General features: G+C 38.7%; 1 long non-coding RNA gene across 1 annotated transcript in view; it reads left to right on the forward strand.

Annotated features, from left to right (window-relative positions):
• Positions 1 to 323: 323 nt before the first annotated feature.
• LOC106027433 (uncharacterized) overlaps positions 324 to 21,898 on the forward strand; it is a 68,371-nt gene continuing 46,796 nt past the window's right edge. Inside the window, exons 1-2 of the long non-coding RNA XR_001201023.3 lie at positions 324 to 602; positions 680 to 804. This is a non-coding gene — a long non-coding RNA (uncharacterized LOC106027433). The remainder of the gene's footprint in view (positions 603 to 679; positions 805 to 21,898) is intronic.

Genomic DNA, 21,898 nt, shown 5'->3' on the forward strand with positions numbered 1-21,898 from the left:
AAGTGCAAAAGCCACAGCTGGCAAAGCATCATGCTGCTTTCCCTGCCTATCTTTGAGAAGAAACTAAAATTACCTCCATGAAAAATCTCATTTAGGTTTTGCTAATATGTGTTAAAAATCTAAAAAGTGAAACAGAGCAAGCAGTTGTGTCAGGGCCCCCAGGAGTGGTCTGAGGGACACTCACTCAAGGGACTATTAGAACAATAGCTAATTCTACCAGGGAGCAGCACTCAGAAGTGTCCCGTTGTGGTGGTTGAAAGCATTGGTCATTTCCTGGCTTCTTTGTGGGAGGGCTCTGCATGATACCTAAAAGTTGGGGAGAAAGTCAGTAGCGCTGTTGTTTGGACCTGGGCTGTCTCCTGAAAATCCTTGTATGAAATGTTTAGTCCCTGGCTTGGCAATCTGAAGAGCTGGAAACATGAGAGGAGGGGCCTGATGGAAACCCCTTTAGTCACTGGAGGTGTGACCTTAAAGGTTACGAGGGGACTTGAGGCACGTTATCTCTTTTCCACTTCTAAGCCACAGCCAAGTAGCTTTGCCCCACCGCATGCTCTTGCCCTGATGTGCTGCCTTGCCAAAAGGCAATCGAGCCAAGCAACCAGGTACTGAAACCTCTGAAACCATGAGCTGAAATAAATCTTTCCTTCTTATAAATTGATTATCTCAATTATTTTTACAGCGATGGGAAGCTGGCACAGCATCTTCAGCATCGTGTGACTGCTATGAACAAACAGGATTCAGTTACACTGCAGGAAACAGGACTTTCCACAGCAATGGGACAGAAAAGAGAGTTCCAGCTGAAGCGTGAGTACAGATAGCACAAACGAGCCATCCAGGGTCAAGGCAGAGATTGCAGCAAGCAGGCAGCAGGGTCCTCTGTGCTGTGCTTACATCAGGCACTCCCCCAGCCTCATCAGCATTACAGAAATCAGTGCCTTGATCTCAAGCACCTTCTCCATTAAAACAGCAAGGAGACTTTGTCACAGTTTTCAGTGCATGAAAACTCCCTGGGAAACAGCTGAGATGGATTTCTCTTACTTCTGCTTTGCCGGGGTCTTAGGAAATGTTCCATGTTATCCCCATAACAGTTTCCAAAACAGCACTTCCTCAAGGCTATTCTAAGGCTGCTCCACTTCCCATTTCCTGTCCAAGGGCAGGAAGTATTCTTAAAGAAACAGTGAATGTTGTGACATCGCATGTTGTGATTCAAAACAAGTGTTTAGCAGTCACTTGCTATATAGAAATAAAATACATCATAGTCTTGTTATTTGTAAGCAAACTTCCAGAGGAAGATATGGTGCATAGGGTATATGTCAAATGTAGTGCTTTAACTTTATGTTAAATTTGTTAAAGTAAAGGAGTTCTCTAAGGTAAAGGATGGTGTCTATGCCCGCCAGTGGCTGCGTGTGGGTATAAAAAACTCGGAAGTTGCAAAGATGAGATAAACAGGAAAGGACTGAAGATATTGTGAAATACTTTTATATAAAAGGCAGGGTCATATAAATATTGTGAGAAACAGGCTTTCATATTGAGATATAAAAAAATCAGTCTGGAAATCTAAAAGAAAACTAATAACCCCATGAATAAACTCCATTCAGGGCTGGGAGTGTAAGGAGGTTGAGAAAAGAAAATGTTTTGATAGTAAAATGTAAGAGCCCTCAGAATGGGAAGAGCCACGCAGGACAGTGATGAGGGTGGGCAGGAGGAGTCCTGCACAGGTTCAGCAGGAAATTATTCCAGCCTCAACTAGAGACACAGTGGAAGTGAGAAAGAAAACTCTCAATTTGTCCAATTTCTGCTCAGGAAGTGGAGTGAGGGTCCCGGGGGGAGGAGGGAGGCCAGAGAAGGAAATGGAAGAATAAATAGATGCTTGCCAAGCCCTTTAGCTTGGGAAGTGGGGAGGTGTTATTGACGGTCAAGGAGGGAAAGAAGGTGTCTTTAAAGGAAACAAACAGGGTTCATTTTTAGGTTGGTTATTTGATGTATGAGGAGAAACTCGATGTGTCTAGGAAAGAAAAGGCCCAGGGGAGAGCTCCTCTCAGGGATGGCTCCATTCACTCCACAAGTGCACAAAAGAGGGATGCAGAGCCACCATAGGCAGAGGCGAATTCCAGGGAAGGGGACAGTCAGATGAGAGCTATTAGATGTAGGCTTTGTCCAAATCCTGTTCTGTGCGTTTGCATCTGTGTGCCTTTCACTGTGTTCAGCTGGCTCATGGACCCTGTCAATCTGCTTTTGACAGACTGAGAGAACGAATCTTTGCTGCTTAACCCAAAGAAGAGCTAGGGGATAGAGCAAAGGGTAAATGTCACAATTTTCATTTTTCAGCGGGTGTGAAACTTTATAAATAACCCAAAGAGAGGCAGAGAAGACTGCCAGGACACACACAGGCGTGGTTTTGAGCCTACAGAGAAAGTGGGAAAATCAGAGGAGCAGAGGAGGACAGGGAAATTACACAGACAGTATGCAGAATGCCCTTGGGGAGATGCTGGGGGATCAAGACTCATGTCTGCCATGACACCCAAAGCGAGAGGGCCACTTGTGTCTTCACCGCTGCCTCTACCACGTCCTCACCAGCAGCCACACCCAGGACCACTACCCGCAAAAGCCACAGAGAAGGGAAATGTTTGTGATTTTTGCGCCAGGGTTAGAAAACAAGCAGAGATCTGCTAAATGGGAAATAAATAATTTAGAAGTGAATGTAAGCTCTGGCTGAGACGGTATCCAGAATTTTTGTGATTTAAGAAAAGAACAATTTGGGACTCATGGTGAGAGCTTGGGGAATCTGGAATCTCAATAGATTTTCTGATTCACAGGGAGCAGAGATTGAAGATCACCAAGAGATGCTAATCTGTTTATCTCCATTAGATTCCTTTTACACACACACAAACACACACACACACACACACACACACACACACACACACACCCCTGAAAAAATATGAGGAGCTGCTTACCTGCAGATGGTGTTTTCTTCTGTTTGTGCTTGTGTGTGCTATTTTTTATTTGTTTATTTATTTATTGAGATAGGGTCTTGCAATGGAGTTCAGATTAGCCTAGAACTCAGGGTCCTGGGGTCACAGGTGTGTGTGCCACCATGCCTGGCCCTGTTATTATTCTTGTTTTTTAAGGGGTGATTTCTTAACAGCATTCATTTTCTATTTTCATGCTTTTATATTGTTTAACGTTTTGATTCATTTTTAATAAAAAAAATCCTTTAAGTCAGATAACTTTGAAGAAAGCCAGATAACTTTGAAAATTAAGCCAAATGAAAGGGTAAGCCCTCTTAATGCCTAAATATTTAAGCAGTTAATCCTTTAAAAGTCTTTTTTAGTGTAGTTCCATGAGATGTGTGGCATTTTTGCCAGGAAGAACTTTAAGACATGATTACAAAATACAAACAATTGTGGCCATTTATTTAGAATGACCTCCCTCCCCCACCGTAGGTGCGGAAGTAAAGACAAGTATTCAGGAGAGACTTGTTGAACAGAGTAGACTGTGAACTCATTTGGAATATATAGGTCTATATTCCATAGAGAGAAAAGAACTAGCAATTATTAGAAAAATCTCATGGCAGCTCCTTGCTTTGGGTGGTAATGAGCTATTCATTGAGGCTCATCTCCAAGACAAAATCCTGTTCAGGAAGGTTCTGTATGTAACCTCTTTGGGCACACATATCTTCTGGTTTTCTGAACCAGACAATTTCAAACATATTATCAAGACATCCCACAAACCATCGGAATGTTCCAAAAAGTTCAGCATTTTTGACTTGTGAACTCTGTGACTCACATTGCTCTGGGAATTTGGAAGCAACACCCAAATACTCTGCGGATCATATGTTTGAAATTTAGACTGGAGAATGTGGCAGCTGGATTTACACATAGGCCTATCAGAGCTCAGAGCTCTGCTTTAGCCTGGCTCCTATACCAGCTTCCTCTGGAAGCAGAGACAAGCTAGGCAGGGGCCCATGCAATTGATGGGGTGCTGTGGTCAGAGACACAAGACACCCTTCTGCTGGTAGGATATGGGGAGGCTGCGTCTTGGGACTGTGAGCATTATGCCTTCGAGGAGGGACAGGACTCAGAGTATTTGCTTCCTAAAGGCAGAAGTGAGGACTCACCTTCTTCTACCATCCACATTTCAAACTGGACCCAGGGTTCTTTGGGGTCTTCAACCCTGTACATGACAGTGGCTAGTTGGGGCACTGTTTCCCCAGGGGGATGCCAGTTCTCCACACACTCCAGGACACTGCTGAGATAGAGGAAGAGGAGGAGGCTCTTATTTTGCAGCTGAAGTTGCATTTCTATATCTGCATGTTTTCTTTCTCGTGTGTGTGTGTGTGTGTGTGTGTGTGTGTGTGTGTGTGTGTGTGTTCCTGCTCATTTCCATAAATAAAATGTTCTTTCTCAGCTGTATGGTTGCTTCCCCTGATTAATTCCTACCCCGGCCTCTCTGGAATGGGGTTTCTTCTTTTGCTTAAAACAGCAGGCATCTGCTTTTTGAGTTGAGTTAATGGGGGATGCAAGGGAGTGAGCCAAGTCTCTGTGGGCTTTCTGAGAATCCCCACAACTCCCTTACAAATAGCTCACATTTTCAGCTGACTTCTTTTGATTTTGTGTATGCCTTACAGAGGTAGAATATTTCCTATGCCACTCAGAGTCACATGACATGGCCCACACTGGGATGGATTTTCAGTAATATCTTGAAGGGAATGGAGGAACCAAGCGTCCAGTTATCCCAGCATCAGAAGCTGGCTGGTTCTCTGCCATCAGCCAGGAGAACAAAGCCTTCCTTACATCCGCCTTCCTTGCCTTACAAGGCAAGACTCCAGTCGCACTGCAAGCTTTATTATCTGCTAGTCTTCCTCCAAAGTCTTCCACACAATAGATTGCATCTATTTAAATACCCAGATCCCGCTGGAAACATGGTCTTCCTCTGATACACACAAAAAGGGTTTGCAGGCAGCAATCTGCAGGTAGTAATTTTAATAGCCACTAATGTGAATTAATAATTCTAATAACCTCATTTTGGATGTGTTATCGGGACACTGGAGAGTGTTGCCATGGCTGCTGTATTTTATTGCTCACAGCTGTGCAAACTCATTTTGGCCGGCACAGTTCTCTTGTCTAACCTCTCCTTTCATTGGTTTGCACAATCTCTCCTGTATGGATTTAACAAAACAACAACAACCAAAAGTTAAGGAAAAGTTGTGTTCTTAAGAAGCAAAGTGACGTTGTTAAGTGACAATAAAGGAGCTCAGGGCTTTAGAAGAGGATTATGCAATTGTGTCTTCATGAATTAAATCATTGTTTTGACACATTTATTAATATCAATGTCCAAAGTGTAATTTATCAGCACTCCAAAGCATCTTCTTTAAGTGCTTTGGGGCACGAACAGTGTTCCTTAATAAACTATGCTGGTGGTTATTGCCCGTAAAGCTTCCAAAAGGTACATTAATTCATCTTTCAGGCCCGTAACTGGCCATGGAGCAGTGTTTTCAGCTCAGTATGCCTGTATGTCTCCTCTCACTGTGGTCGTGTTTTTTGTGTGTTTCTTATTTAATCCTCACTGGACCTGTGTGGCGAGGTAGGGTCTGTATCCTGTACCCTACTCTTGGGGAAGCTTGTGATTGCTCTGAATAGAAGAGTCCTGGGTAAGCGATCCTGTGCACTTCTCAAGGAGTCTTGAAAGGTCCTGGGTCCCTGTTTTGTGAGAGTCACACATGCTGTCTCTGCCAGGACCCATCACTGAAGAGGTTGCCGTCTAGAGGTTGCCCTACTGTGAAGTCTGGAAAATGTCTGAGTGCTCTAGGTGACAGTGTGCTCTGAACCAGTCTTTGACAGGGCATGTCACAAACCAGGACTCTGACATCTTGTAGGTTTTGTCTTTCCACCATAGCTCCTTGATATTATGGGCCAAAGATAAATCAAACTGAGTCCCTAATCTTAATCCACTAGCATAATAAACTGGCTGGTTGTGATTTATTGCTGTCTTAGGGTGTTTTATTATGTGGCAATAGGTAATTGAACACTAAGAAAATTTCAGTGTTAACCAGTTTGGCCAGTGTCACCAGGAGATATCTTGAGATCTTTCTCAAGTTCTGAGATTCAAAACCAGGTCTTTCTGACACCAAATCTTAAGATCTTTTAACTATGAAATTATAATCACCATAAGAAAAGCCCATAAATTATACTTAGGGGAAAAACAATATTATGAAAATATAAGGAACAAGTATTTTCCTTTCTGCTCATGGTTATTAGAGTGGACTTATCCTAGGCCTGCCAATCCTAAATACAGAAAAGCTGCGGAAACCATGCGGTGATCTTTAATTAAAGTATATTTTTTTAAAAACCACCCCTGTGTTCCTACCAAATTGTCATGTATCTGGTTTGAAAAGTAGCCAGCTCATTGACTTTAACTGTCATCTGAACCCATATGGCAATCTGGAACTCAATATGAAACCCCAAGTTCTGTTCAGCTCTCCTTGCTCCATTTGAAGCCAATCATGGAGATTACTCAACAGTTGCCTTTCTCTGTTGCCATTTAAATGCTGGGTTTTGGCTCTTTTTTTGCTTTTTTCTTTGTCTTTTTGAGACAGGCTCTCACTATGCATTTTAGTCTGACCTTCAGCTCAGTTTGTAGACCAGGCTGGTCTTGAACTTGCTACAATCCTCCTGCCAATCCTAGTGCTGGGATTACAGAAGTGTGCTAATATACCCAGATAATTAATTTTTTTTTAGTTCTAAATTTTTACAAAATTTCTAGACTTTCCCAAGCTTTGGTCCTCCTGGTCTTAACACAACAAACAAACAAACAAAAATTCAAGATCTGAAGTCTGACCACCCTACTTTCCTGTCACAAGGAAGTCTCTTCATGGTGAGATCCACCTACAAGTTTGTCATACAGTAATTTCAAACCTTGTCCTCTCACTCTCCTTTTTCTGTTAAGAAAACAAAAAGGAAGGCTCATGTGATAGTAACTAAGAAGCACGTAGGACTTAGGAAAATGCTAGATGAAATGGGAGGATTTAATAGAACCTTTGAGCCTTATTGGAGCTGAACTGTAGGCAACACACATACAACTGTACTCTGTAAACTCACAGGCAAGCTTGAGATTTTACATCTTCCTGGAACAAATTGACTAACTTTGTGAAGCTTTCTTTATAATGAGAGGTCTCAATACAAGGTCGCAGGTGATGGAACTGCTTCAGCAATTAGTCACTAAATGCATCTAGAAGCCTTTGGGAATAAGGGACTTTCCTTGCAAAGAAGCCTTATTTATTAATTGTTAATTATAATTTCTCTTATCAGCTTCTCTGTGGAATTAGCATCTAGGAAGAAAGACTGAGGGAGAAAATTGTAAGAGCTTCTGAAAAGCAGACAGCCCTCTGGTTAACAGTACTCCATTAGCAATTGCGGTCTCAAAGAATCTCAGCAGGGTAACAAAGCAAATGCATTCTGTCCACCATTTTTGCATAACTCCTCAGGCACATGACACCCAAGTGAACGGCACTGTCCTAAGCTGCCATTCACGTTGCTTGTAGGGAAATGGTAAATGGGAGCTTTGTTTTACCTTGATAGCTAAATCACATTAAGAAGTTTCTTTGGAGGCCTACATCCACATCCGGCCTTGCAGCCTGTAATTTCATTTGATTTGAAAATCCGGTCCCGGGCAGGATGATGGTAGATGACGTGGTCACACCGGCCTCTCTTCAAGTTGTAGGCCTTAGGATAACACGTCATTGAAATGGAACCTGCTGGTAGGAACCCGCAGACCAGTCCACATTGTCTGAGTGAATATGGCGAATCTGCTTCTTGAAGAGAGCAAGGAACTATGCATAAACACATCTGACTATTCGTGGTTGTTATGATGCTTAGATTTTGCATAACAACAAAAGACATCAACTTTCCTTAAAAAAAGGTGAATGTGACATGCAATATTGTTTTCCTGTAGGAATGTCTTCTTCATGGAATTTTTGGTTTAATTCTTTGCAGGTTACAAAAGTACATAATCACTGTTGACAAATATAAATACACATATTTCCCTACCAGTAATAAGTGGATTAGATGATATTTCAGATCTAGACAAGCCTAATTAAATTACTCCTAAAGTTACTGGCCTCTGTGGATTGATCTCTCTTTGACCTTCACAGCCCATCAGGATAAATGAAAAGAAAGCGTTTCAATATATGTTCACATTAGAATTTTCACGTGTCTTCATATGTAGAATATTATATACACATATCCACCGGCACATGTTTGCATGTTCCTTATGTTTTACAAGGATTCTTATGGTATAAATTAGAATTATATGATGGAAATACATTATATAATTGCAAAGAAATGTTGCATGTTACATTTTAATGTTTTCACATTCATTTTGTAAGAAAGGATTACTTTTAAACAAGTATCCTCTCTTAAGAATATAAATGTATTATGATCCTTTCATCCTTTTAACAGTACAGGAAGAAAGTACTGTCCAGCATAACCAGCAAAAGACATTTTGGACAAAGTAGTGGAAATTTTCCTTATAACACTAGGCACTACAAATTATCTTTCATGTGGAAGAAATCTTTTGTCCTTCAGGAGGTGTCTCTGTGGTAAACACTCTAAGGGAACATTTTTTGGCATTTGTGAAAATACAATGTTTATGTTACACATTTTTTAAAAAAGGTTGGATATATTATGCTGTTTGTTTAAAAATCATACTTTACCACTGAGAGCAGATGTGCCTTCTCCTTAAGAAGTATAAAATTAAAAAGTTATAAGATGCACAGACTGCTAAAACTATGAAAAGTTTTTCTTCCTTTTCCCTTTCTTTGATCTTCTTTTTCTTTGCCTTCCACATGACAGTTTATGATTTTCTTAAAGTAACCACACTTCCTTAAGCATTTTTAGACACTTACTCATAAACTCATCAGGGATCACATTCTTAAGTGATTCAAGTTATTTTCACCATAAATATATTACCTTTGATGTTCTTGCTTGGTAGAAGTGGCCATGTATCTTTTTTTTTTTTTTTTTTTTGTCTTTTTCCTTTTTATCGGTACCAGGGATCGAACTCACGACTGCCTGCTTGCAAGGCAGACACTTATGCCGCTGAGCTAAATCCCCAGCCCCTAAATGGCCACATATCTTAAGCAAACACAGTTGCTTAGTACTGAGCCTTGCACAGAAATACTTGAAATCTTGCACTAACAAATGAGATGCATGATTTGGTATTTTAAAAAGTCTGATAACAGATAAAACACAATGTAAAACATCATGTGATGACCTGGTGATGTTTTGGTTTAGGTATCTGTTTAATCAGGCCCTTTTGCTACAGGTGCACACTGTTTGGACCATCCACCTGAGGATATCCGCTGTCCACTTTTGCTGGGTTTCACTTCACCATTTGGTATGAGGGGTCCTATAGTCCTAATTCTTAAAAGGGTATATTTACTAACCCTATGTTTTCCTATCAACTTAGAAGTGTCTACACACACACACACACACACACACACACACACACACACACACAACACACACACACGAAACTTAAGGTTTTGTAAGACTATTTTCAACTTCAATCCCAAATCAAGGAACTCTATGTTTGAATAACAGTTGACTAAAGACTAAGGACAGATTGAAGAATGAAAGATATCTTTCACTTTTGGATTTCTTTTTGACATGGCATTTTTACATCACAGTAATGTTGAAGAAATATCAAATTTCCTAAATAAAGAAATATCTCTTTAAAAAAAAGAAAACTAAATGATCAATGAAAGACTATTTTTCAGGACCAATGGATATTGGTCAGTGGCACAGCACCTGCCTGGCAAGTGCCAGGTCCTGAGTTTGATTTCCTGTACAAAAAAAAAAAAAAAAAGAAAAGAAAAGCATATTTCTCAGGGCTTCTAATTCCATGGAATATTTTTTTAAAAAATCAAAAAGAAACATCTCATATCAGAGAAACATTTCTGTTCCTTTGGATCCTTGCAAAGGCTCCTGGTATGAGAAATACTATAATTCCTTGCATTAAAGGGATGATTTCTGGTGCATAGCACTGTATACTCAACACAGTCAAGGAAACTGGCAACCAGAGAAGTTAAATAACAATCGTTATAATGTGGGCAATGTTGGAGTAGATATACTTAAAACTACTTTTCTCAATAGCCTTATGCTCATTCGTGAATAAAGTGAGTTTAATAACAGAAGTAATTACTCTTTCTTATTCTAATTAAAATCTCTAGTAAATTTTCAACTCATTCTTCTTTTCAAAATGTTGTTTTCAGTCACTCTGGACTTGTGCTTAGAAGAAACAAAACCAAAATAAAAACTCAATTAATTGCTTTTTGCATTGTATACTGTCCCCAAAATCTCATCCCTGGGATCACTTTAAAATTCATCATCCTTGGAAAAAAAGTAAATCCCATAACTCCTTAATTTTCTTCCTTTTTGATCTTAGTATATCTTGTGTAGTTAGTAAAATCCTTTTTGTTTATTCTCTTCCTATCCGGGGAACCTGAGTTGCCTCCTGCAACCTCCTCTCTTTCCTCTTCAGAAAAGCAATTGAAAACATCTTGGCTTGCTGCCTAGAGAAATTCATCCATTTAATATAAAACTGCAGAAGAATTCTCCAAACAGAGAACATAAAACACTCTCCATGATGTTCCGTGAGTGGTTTCCAAGAGGTGCCAAGCTCAGAAAAGACAGCTAATTCTTCCTAACACCTGAGTTGGGTGTCTGAATGCTGGGTGAGGTCCTGTCAGCACATTTATTTTTCTTGCTCTGATATTGCTACTCTTCCTCCTCTGGCCTTGCTTTTGCCCTGATCACTTGAATAATCAATAGTAGCAGCAGCAACAGCAGCCTGATTATACACGTGCTTGGCTGAGCTCAAATCTGGGTAAGAACACATTGCCTTCTTAACGATAATGGACACACACTGTCTCACGAGCAGAATTTCTAGAGCAAAGGTCAGAAGCTTATGAAGTCATTTCTGGTCCTGCCTCAGTGACAAGAGTCCCCTGTCCTTCTCTGCTTTCCTTCATGCTTCTGACATGACCAGAACTGGTTTTCTTAAAATGTACCTCTGGGGTGTTCACACCATATGGCTGTTCTGAGAATGTCACCCCATGCTCTGGGGTATTTTTTTCCCCTTAGCTTACACAAATTGTAAATTATTATCCATAAAATAATGGTAAAGAGAGACAAGGGCAGGGAAAGGATCTGCTGTAAAGCTTCCATTAGCAAATGAGATTGGCTTTCTTATTCATGTGAAAAGTTCAAGGAGGCAATCTTGTTAAACAGCCATTTTGCATAAAGAAATAATATGTTATAATGGACCTTTCCAAATAACTTTGATGTTTTCCAGAACAATTTATTAATACCATACTTTGGAGGAATAAGGGATAAAATCTCACTAGAGAATAAAATTGGTGGTGATCGGGCAGTTGGTCATGGCTCAGCAGATTTCATAGCTGTCTGCAACACATTTCCAGCCTCTGCTAGAAGTACTTTATGGTTCTATTTCCCTCCACCAGCTCCCTTTATCTCGGGATTATCAGACCAGAGAAACACAGCCCTGATGGTCCATTTTCTGTATGCAACACAAATGTATCAATAAACAGTGATGCACTTACCTTACCTCTTCCTTTTTTCCATCCCTTCCCTCATACTGTTCCCTCTGAACTGAAAAGTTGTGGGGGTGCTGTGAGGGGAAGAGGAAGGTGAGGTGAAGATATCCCAGGCTTTCAAGACGATGTTAGTAAATTTACCCTTGTGAAACAGTTAACATGACTAAGACCCCACTGTTTGGTTTTATGATTGGATTGGTGCCTGTCTGTGTACACTTATATGCTGAATTCACATAAACCAATTTAATGGGACTGGCACAACAGTGCACGTTCTAGCTGGACTGTTGTGCTATCCTGTTCTCCTGAGTAAGGTCCATAAAATACAATGGCACTTGAGTGCTTTCAGTTTTCTTGTGTTTTGGGACACTCTTAGAAGTATTTACTATCACTATATTAATTAATAATTATATTAATAATAATTACATTAATAATGCCACACTCATCTAAGTGCATATTTCAGAGGTTGCTTTATAGGTTGTCAAAGGGCTCTGTTGCCAAAAAAATTTGGGGAACATCATTGTGCAACTTGTAATATATTTACTCATTTTATGAATCTTCTTAGCATTATGTAATGTTACATTACCCCAAGTTATTTGCCTTTTGCTAAGCAATATCTATCAAACACAACTTGTGCACTAAAACTTACAAAAATGTGGAATCCAGAATTATGGAGAAAGAAGAATTAACTTTTCTTAGCCTCAAATAGCTTATGAAATCTAAGCTGACTTGAGAACCAAGTCTCTGTGTTAGAGAGATCCATAGAGCATGAAGAGCTTCTCGACCACGGACAGCACTGGGCTAAGGATTTCAGGCCAACAGCCCTCAGAAGACGATATTCCTTGGAAGGCTGAGACAGAAGTATCACAAGCTCACTCCAGTCTGGGTACTGTAGCAAGACCTTGTCTCAAAACAAAATTCAATAGAAAAAAAAGAGTGGGCTGAGACTGTAGCTTAGCACTCTCTGGGTTCAATTCCCAGAAGAAAAAGTCAAGGTCCTGCCAACAGTCATGTGGAATCCAGGGCCCATACCCGGGTTGTACCCATAGCAGACCTGGCAGGCCCTGCCTGACTCCTGAACCACAGAAACTATAGGAGGATAAGGATTTTAAGCCACTAAACTTCATGGATAATTTGTAATAAAGTCATAGATAACCAATACAGATTTTTGGTTTGTACTCCTCAACAATATGACCCAGTGTCCCTGTAGGATTAGTTTAGAAAATCATAATTGAAGATATAAGTCCTGCACAGAGTTTTGAGGAAGACAAACAGATTACTGTTCTCTGCATGAGAGCATATTCCAGTTAAAAGGCAAAGAATGTGCAGGGGCTTATAATAAATGTCACTCACTGCAGAGAATATTTCCTGAGAATTTATTAAATGCATGACACTATGGGAAGCAGAAAAATGACTGGAGAAATTTTTCCAGTTCTGAAGGATTCTTATCCCTAGGTTAAAAGGTAAATAAATAATAGACCATCTATTTTCAAATGTAGAAGCAAAATAAAGATATAAATTGCTATACTTCCATATATACATATGGGAGATATTAGTTCCAACAGAGTGAAAGGAGAAAATTAAGAAAGTTTGCTGGAGGAAATGTCAACTGAATTGTCCTCAGGAATGGGGAATAACATGACAGTATTTAACAAGTAAAGGCATTGTAGTTGGAGAGAACATAAGAAAGGGTTCAGATATAAGCGCTCATGTCGTGTTCAGTCAGTATGTGTAGGGCATAAAATACAATACCTTTAAGAAGGAACTGAATCCAAAGCTGAATATTCAAATGACTTTTATTCATTCTGAGCAGATTTTTCTTTTACTAAATCACATCAAGTGTATCACAATTAATCTTCTAGATTGAAAAATGTGGAATTTTAAATTTTTAGCCCCGTGTGTTCACACTGGGAATGAACATATCTTTTGGAATAAACTTTTCCACCTCTTTTATAAACGACCTCAGAAAGTTCCCTGAGAAAGAGCTCTTGGCTTAAGATAAGATTGAAATCATCCAACCAAAGGCCATCAAATCCTCAGTCACCTAGATAAAATTCCACATTGTCCCTTGGAAACTTCTTGTAATGTTTGACAGCTTTACCAGGTGTGTTATCCTTGCCCTGCTTCTCTGACATTGATTTTAAGTTAGTTACCCACTTTTAAACTGTGACAATACTGACGTCTTTTCTGAAATGTTCTGAGTTTCTTTGAACTCCCTTCCCAGATCTCATCTCTAAATCATTAATAATTGTCATGTTCTTTTCTGGACCGCATTCAAATTTCTTTAGTAGTAAGGACTCCATCTCCACAGAGCACATTAATAAAGGGCCTAACATATGACAGGTAGGGTTAAAGAATGACTTAGTTTTCATGTTTAATATTCCATGCATGTGGCATCGTGATTTTTGCCTCCTGGTGTTAACTACCATGTCCTGGCCTGCATATTTCCTGCCTGTCAGAACTTCCAAAGCTACAGTGAAGTCAGCTCTTTAGGGTGTTTTCTTCGCTTCAACAACTTCTCTTCAGGGTGCTAGAATTAAGGAGTTATCACCCTCCTTGGAGGTTGTATTAGAACAAACAGCAGTGTAATTAGAATATCGATGTTCCAACACCATGAAAACACAGAAAGCTTAAGACTTCTTTCTTTGGTCAGGTAGTTTGAACTTACATGAGTGTCTCCACTGATCTTATCTTGCATGGTCTTCCAAACTTCCTGCCAGAGAATGTGAGGTGCTTGCTTCTAGCATTCTTTCACTGTTGAGCAAACAAAGGTTTAGATATGGTAGTACTTATTTAAGTAAATTGTAAATCTAACTTAAACTAAACAAATATTTTGGACCAGCTTCTTCCACCAGGCTCTTTACCCCCACAGTTTCCTAAAAGTTACTGAGGGTTGGGGATAGAGCTCAGTGGTGGTGTGTCTGCCTGACAAGTGGGAGGTCCTGAGTTTGATTCCTGGTACCCCCCCAAATGTTATTGACATGGCTAATGAGAAAATGCAATGTGATTGTAGAGTAGCTGCTAAAATGTAGGCATTACTGCTGTATTAGAATTGTAGGATATGACTGAGGAAGTTGGTGAAGTTTTCATTTTGTTTTGAATGCATGTGTATGTGGCACCAGACTACCAAGTCCCTGACAACATGCTGCCCAGCTAACAGCACTAAAGCAAGAAGTGGACAGAAGTCAGACAGACAAAGCCAGCCAGTCTCCCTGAGGCCCATTTCTGTCCTCTTAAAGCACCTGCATCGTTCTTGGCACTCCATGGAGAGCTCTGCAAATCCTACTTTCTCTTGTACCAGGAGACTTCCTTTGTCTTCAACTGGCCAACTTTTTGACAGTAAATGGCAATACACGTGGAGATCCATATCATCTATATCTATGTCTATATCTGTATCTATATTCATTCCTGGGTTTGTTTTTGGTGGGAAGTTCTGTTTTTCCAAAAGGACTCATTTTTATCTCAGATTCTAAGTTTAAAATAATTGTCTTCAGCCAAAGTAAAAACCAAGATTGCACAACTGATTAATCACTAAGTAGGGCCTAGGTATCCGTGCTTTAATTCCAGGATTCTTTCTATTAAACTATACAGTAGATAGGGAAATTAATGGGAAACTCTAGTGCCTGAGAATCACATTATTGCATGATTATACTGTTTTGTCATTATGAAATTATGGGCATCATTGAGTGGTAGGAATCAGAAATTGCACAAAGCCAGTTAGCAAATTATATTCTAAATATTCCCTTTGGAATCAATTAAAGAACATCTTTAACAAATTAATCCTTTTGTTTCATCATTAGAAAGGAATACATAAACAGGATATTTAGGCAATGAAATATTTTTCATTCTAATTAATTATAGCAAATTAGTTAGAGAATCTATAACAAATTGCAAAGTTTGATACCTTATGAACCTATTAAAGTGAAAGCTTTCCTTATTACCTTTAAATTATTCATTTTCATTGCCCAAAATGATAATTTAATAGTTTTATTGGCATGTGGTAATTTTTAAATTGCAAGGATCTAGCCATCTTACTAGTTTTGTATATACATAAATGAAAATTACCTATAGAACTTTAGAAATAATGTAAAATAATAAATGAGTGTGTGTATCTCATTGATTACATAGTCTCAGCTTTTATGGAAAACAGAAGTAAAAATTTGTTCTCAAGTAAGCCATTGTATACCTAAATTTCCATGTAAGAAAAACAACTTTTTAAAAATCTGATTTTGTGAAAATTTCACTTTGTATTGATTTTTCTTTTCCTCGTTCTTTGCCTTGAACCAAATTCTTGATTTTTTCCCTGAAAAAGGAGAAAACAGATATGTCAGCACTTCTGACTAATCCGCTCTGCCCCTTTGCAATAATACTTCTTGAAAGAATTTTCTGCAGAGGATCTCTACTTCTTACCTTGTTTTAGCACTTACTCTTCTCGAATCAGTGTCTGTCCCCCTCATCCTCTGAAACTGCTCCTTGCAAAGCATCGGTGGTCATTTCTTTTGCCTTTTCTTACCTGGCTTAGTCTTGGAAACATTTGAACATTCACTACTTTGTAAAACGCTGCCTGCTCTTCATTTCTCTGACCCCGAGTTCTTTCCTCTGCTTTGACAACTCCTTCTTCTCATCTCCTTTGCTGACTTCTTTTCCTCCATTTGACATCCAAATCATAATCCCAGACTTCTTCTCTTCTATTTCTTTGCTTCCTCCCTAGATAATCTTATCAAGTCCCTTTGCTATAGCTATCATCTATATGCTAATGAGTCCCAAATCTATTACTTCTGTCCTGACCTCCATTGGTTGTTTGACTTCTACATTTAAATGACTCACGGCTCTCAACTTGGTGTTTAACACAGAATTCTTGATCTCTGCCTACAAACTTGCTCCCAGTCTGCCCGTGCCGGCAAAATACTCCAGCATGTATCTTGCAGATCAAGCCAAGAACCAATATGCCATCCTTGATTCATTTTTATCCCACACTTCTTATTTTCAGTCCTTCATGAATTTTGTCCACTGGACCTCTAGAATGGGTCCCGAACACGTATACTTCTGCTTATCTCTCACTCTTGCATTTGTCTCTAGGACATCATTGTCTCTTACCTGAAACGCCATGAGAGCCATCCTGGTGAGTGCCCTGATTGTCCTCTGGTTCTCTGAAACCCATTCCCAGCACAGCAAGCAGAATAACCCTAAGTCAGATTTCTCACTTCCCTCCTTAAATCCTCCACTTGATTTCCTCAGGTTGAAAATAAGACCCACACTCTGCTCTTTGGCTTTCAGAGATCATCTGATCCTGCCCTGCCTGCCTTTTTGAACAAATCTTTACCCTCGCATGCACTCTGTCCAACTCACTCCAATGTGAGGACTGCATTAGCCCATGGAGTGAAGTGCTCAGTCCCATTGTAAACATGTTTTATGCTAGTGAGAGTTTTCCATGGTTTCATTCTAACCTAGCTGGCACAGGAAGTCATCTATACATTCATTCATAAAATACTTATTCCTTGGGGATTTAGTACACTATTTTGGGATAATAAATAGAACAGGGAGCAGAAGTTTATATTCCAACAAAGGAGGCATAGAACAAACAAACAAATGAATGAACAAGATACTCCTTGATGCCTCAAAAATGCAGGGCATGATGCAGTTATTCTTCAAATTCAAGGCCAGAATTATAAACACAGGTAACCATGGGCGATATCACGAGCACGCAGATGACAACTGCCTGGTAAGGAAGGTGACCACAGGATATTTCCACTGAAAGTATGCAGTTCAGGTTCTTTGAAAGAAACATGATAAATGGAATCAGTGAACAGACCAGTAATTTTAGTAAGATGAATTTTACATATAAAATGATGCAATTGCCACTTGCAATTAGAAGGAATTTCTATTTTTATTTATAAAATTATTAATCAAAACTGCAAATGCCAATTTGCAAAGCCACACATGAATAACAAAACAGGAGGCAACCAGGCGTCCAGGGACATCTGAGAGTGCCCGAGCAGGGCACACTGGGTTGGAAGCCCAAGCTGAATATGGTTGCAAGACCTGTCACACTTTTTCCTACATTTCTCAGGGCCTTCTCCCTTGTGTTTGCCTTCTTTCTTCCAACTGTGAAGACTTGACTCTGCTTTGCAGGACTTTCCCCAGCTTTGTCTGATTTTCTCCAGGTGATGGCTCCGGCTCAGGAATATGCGCGTGCAAGGCTGTGCCCTGGCCTCACCCTGCACCTGCGCAGTGTTAGCGCCACTCTTCTTTCTGCACACAGAAACAACCTTGCTGACACAGTGACCTCTGAGGGTCCTCTGGTCACTGTGACCCTGTTGCCCTGGAGGTGGGCATGAAGCCAGCATTGCACGCCTTCCACAGCTCCCGGAGAGCTGGTGCCTGAATCTCCCTGTGCCACTGCCAGGAGGGACTAACGTGGTTTTTATGGGTTTTTGTGCAGTCCAAAGTCACAAAGGGGTTGAATGTCATGGTGACTGTCTCTCTGGTGTCAGAAAGACTCAGGCAGTGCTTGCTCCTGACCAGAAGTGAGGTTTCTTTCAAGTCTAATAATTTTTTTTTTAAAAAAATTGTCTATCTATCTATCTATCTATCTATCTATCTATCTATCTATCATCTACCTATCCATCATCTATATACCTATCATTTATATGTCTATTTTTGGTACTGAGGCTTTGCAAATGAGCTACATTCACAGCCCTTTTTACTATAGTTGTTGTCGTTATTATTACTACTATTTTGAGACATGGTCTTGCTAAGATGCCTAGTCTGTACTCAAACTTGAGGTCCATCTGTTTTAGCCCACTCAGTACTGAGATTACAGTTGCAACCTGCATCCCCAAACCGTGCTAAGTAATTTTAAAGGCATCATGGCTAAGAATTCTCAGATGTAAAGAAAAATATAGCTCATTAAAAGATCATGTAGTATTTAGTAAAAAAAAAAAAAAGAGAGAGAGAGAGAAAAGACAAATGAGTGAAAAATATATATTTGAAACACAATGTATAATATTGTAAAAACTTCAAACCAAAGGCAGTGGTGAAGCTTTAAAAGTAAATAGGGGATTGCTAGAAATGAACAAGAATTGTGCTAATATCAGAGTTTCACAGCCACACAGTAAAAGAGAGAGGTAAATGGTGTCATAGTGTCTCAGTGTAAAGAAAAAAAAATTAAACGGGAAATTTTTAAAATTCCTTTATTAAATGCAAGGATGACATAAGGAGATTTTGAGATATTTTTAGATGTTTTTTAATTCTACATGTTTATTCATTCTGGAAGAACTCTACAAGAATGTTTAAACCAGAAGGTAGAGAAAAGAATGGAAGTGAAAGCAAAGGGATGTCAACTAGGCAAACAGAACATCTTCAAGTTTATTTCTAATTAAACAAGTAATTGTTATAAAGAAAACTGTATGCCCTATAACATTAAACCATTAGGCAGGATAAATTGATTAACAAGGGTCCAGTAGAATTCTAGCCATAACAAATAATACAAAGACATTTATGGAAAATATTTAGACTCCTTGAAGGATAATAAATAAAACCTAAACAAATAAGAAAATAAGACATGTCTTAAGAAAGGAAGACTTAATGCTTTAAAGATGTTTTAGTATTGTTCCCATCAGTATCACATGGTAGAATGAGACCAACTATTTATCATTTATATAGACAAAAATGAAAGCCATAAATAGCTAAGAATATTCCTAAAAGGAAGATCTTCATGGGGATCACAATATTTCACATACTATGACATCTATCAAATCCTTAATACTAAAGAAATTTGGCACTAGGAAACAATCAATTTAAACGATAGATCAGAATTAAACCCATATGCATGAAAACTTGATACACAGCACAGAGAGATTATAAACCAGGGGGAAATATCAATTTTTAAATAAATTGTGCTGGGAAAATTATTTCACCATATGTATGAAAATCAGTTTTGTTCCCTATCTCACACCATATGTCAAAATAAATTCCAGATGGTTTCAAATTTTAAGCATGAAAGGAAAAATATGTGTATCTATTAGAAAACAATGAAGGTGTTATTTTGATTTGGGGAATAATATTTTAATGATGTGCAAAAACCATAAATAGGAAAGGTCTCTATGCAATCAAGGTAATGAATTAGAAAAAGAGTGAAAAAAGATGTTTCCAATTGTCATGACTGCTAAAAAATTAGCATATCCATGAAAATTTAGAAGTAAAAACTAAAAAGAATAGAGCTAAACATAAGTGAAAGCTTGCTGGCTAATAAAATACTCAACTTCATTATAAGTAGATTCATATAGTAAGTATTAAATTGATAAAAATGTGTAAGCTAAGGAAATCAAATTTTATGGCGGATTAAAGTAGAGTAAGGCAGATGAACATAGACCCTGTTGTTGAGAGCATGCAACCTGGCACATAAATCTGGAAAAAAAATTCTAATCTTTTATGAATTTGAGGTTGCCCATAAATTGCTATTATCCCAACAATTCTACTCCTAGAAAGTTTTCCCCCTGAGCCTTAGGGAGATTCACAAGAAGGTAGACATAATGTTTTCATTGCAATATTTGATGACTTCTGATTCACTGTCAATCACATGTATCTCCAGTCCAGAGCTGTGCAGGGTGGCTGGGGAAGCAGAAGAAATCAGTTGATGAGACGGTATGAATGAGTATGTTTGATGCTGGGAGAGGATTGGGCAAAGTTTCTCTGAGGGTAAAGCATGTAAGCTGAACGTAAATGATGAGAAAAATCACACTTCCAGGCAGTGCCCCTGAGGAAATGAATTCTGGGTAGATGGACATGACCTGGGGACAGGAGTACAGAGGTATTTTGTGAAGTACCAGAAACAAAAGTGCAGGCTGAGATGACTGAGGAGCAGGTCTCCCAGGTTGCTTAAGAGACTGCTGCATAGAAGACCACAGTAGAGGCTTAAAAACCATTGGGAGGTAATTGAATTGGTTTTAAATACTATAGTAGACAGTATTGGAAATTTAAGTGTGGAGTAATTTGATTTAACTCTTCAAAACATCATTTCAGTATTTCAGCAGAGAATACATGGTTATGTGTATCATATAAAATAAGGAGAGAGAGAGAGAGAGAGAGAGAGAGAGAGAGAAGAGGGAGGAAGGGAGGAAGGGAGAGAGAGAAGGAGAAAGAGAGAGAGAACTTAAGGCAGGCAAATCATTTGGGTCACCCTTTGACCATAGAGAAACACTTAATGTAAGAAGATACTGAAGCAATATCAAACAAAATATCTGAAGGTAAGAAAATGTGATTTAGAAAAGTGAAGAATTTTATACCCAGGACAACTGTCCTCAAAGACTGAAACTAAGAGACTTCCACTTTCAAGAAACCAAAGATTTAGGGAACATACCACACATGGGATTTTCTTGAAAAATCCATAGAAAGATTGAACATTACCAATAAAGAGACATGCCACATGTGAGTTAAAAAATAGAGAAATCATAAAGGAAAAGCACAAACTAAAAAGACAAAATAACCTTACGTGCTAACATTAGACTTAAGTCTACAATTAGTTCTACACTACTATGACAATTATAGATGTAAATCAGAACATAGAGGTCTCAATGAACAAATTTCTGTGTGAGTTAAATACGTAAATAAGGTGACTAACTTTCTAATCTTTAAAATTTTTTTCTAATAATAAAGCTGTGAAACATTTAAGAAATAGTACTTTCAATTAAGAAAGATGATCTGAAATTTACACCTTCTTTTATTCTTATTTCAATTCATCTTTCCTCTATTAAATATTATTCAGATTTAATAGCTGTATGTAATTATCCCTTTTCTTTTAGTCTACACGTATGTATGTGTATATCAGTTCAACCTGTTGATCTATCTCTACCCACGCATGTGTGTAATGACATTAAAGAATCTGGTTCTGGGTAGTAGACTGCTTTTTGTCTCTCTCTCCCCTCTTATTCCTTGTCTATAATCCGTCAAGTTTAAAATAACAGTAATGTTCCACTTTTACAAAAACAAATGAAGTCATTATTTGAAGACTAGTATAAAAATGAGGAGGGAGTGAGGAAAATATCTGGCTTATGTAATGCTAGCATGTAATCCACCAACGTATCTTTCTGACATCAAATCAAACTTCAGTGTGAATTACAGATGTAAACACTAAAATCATTATTTCATTCTTTTACTATCTTGTAATATTCAAAGTACTTGTATATGTGATTTTCTTTTTGCTTTATGCTTTCAACTAATTTAAAAAGTAGACAGAAACAGATCTTATTCGTTCTAATTTTATTCAGGAGTACAAAGTGAGGT

Source organism: Cavia porcellus, unplaced genomic scaffold (genome assembly GCF_034190915.1).
Source record: "Cavia porcellus strain 051 isolate PalLab524CR breed Dunkin Hartley unplaced genomic scaffold, mCavPor4.1 scaffold_7, whole genome shotgun sequence".
NCBI lineage: Eukaryota > Metazoa > Chordata > Mammalia > Rodentia > Caviidae > Cavia > Cavia porcellus.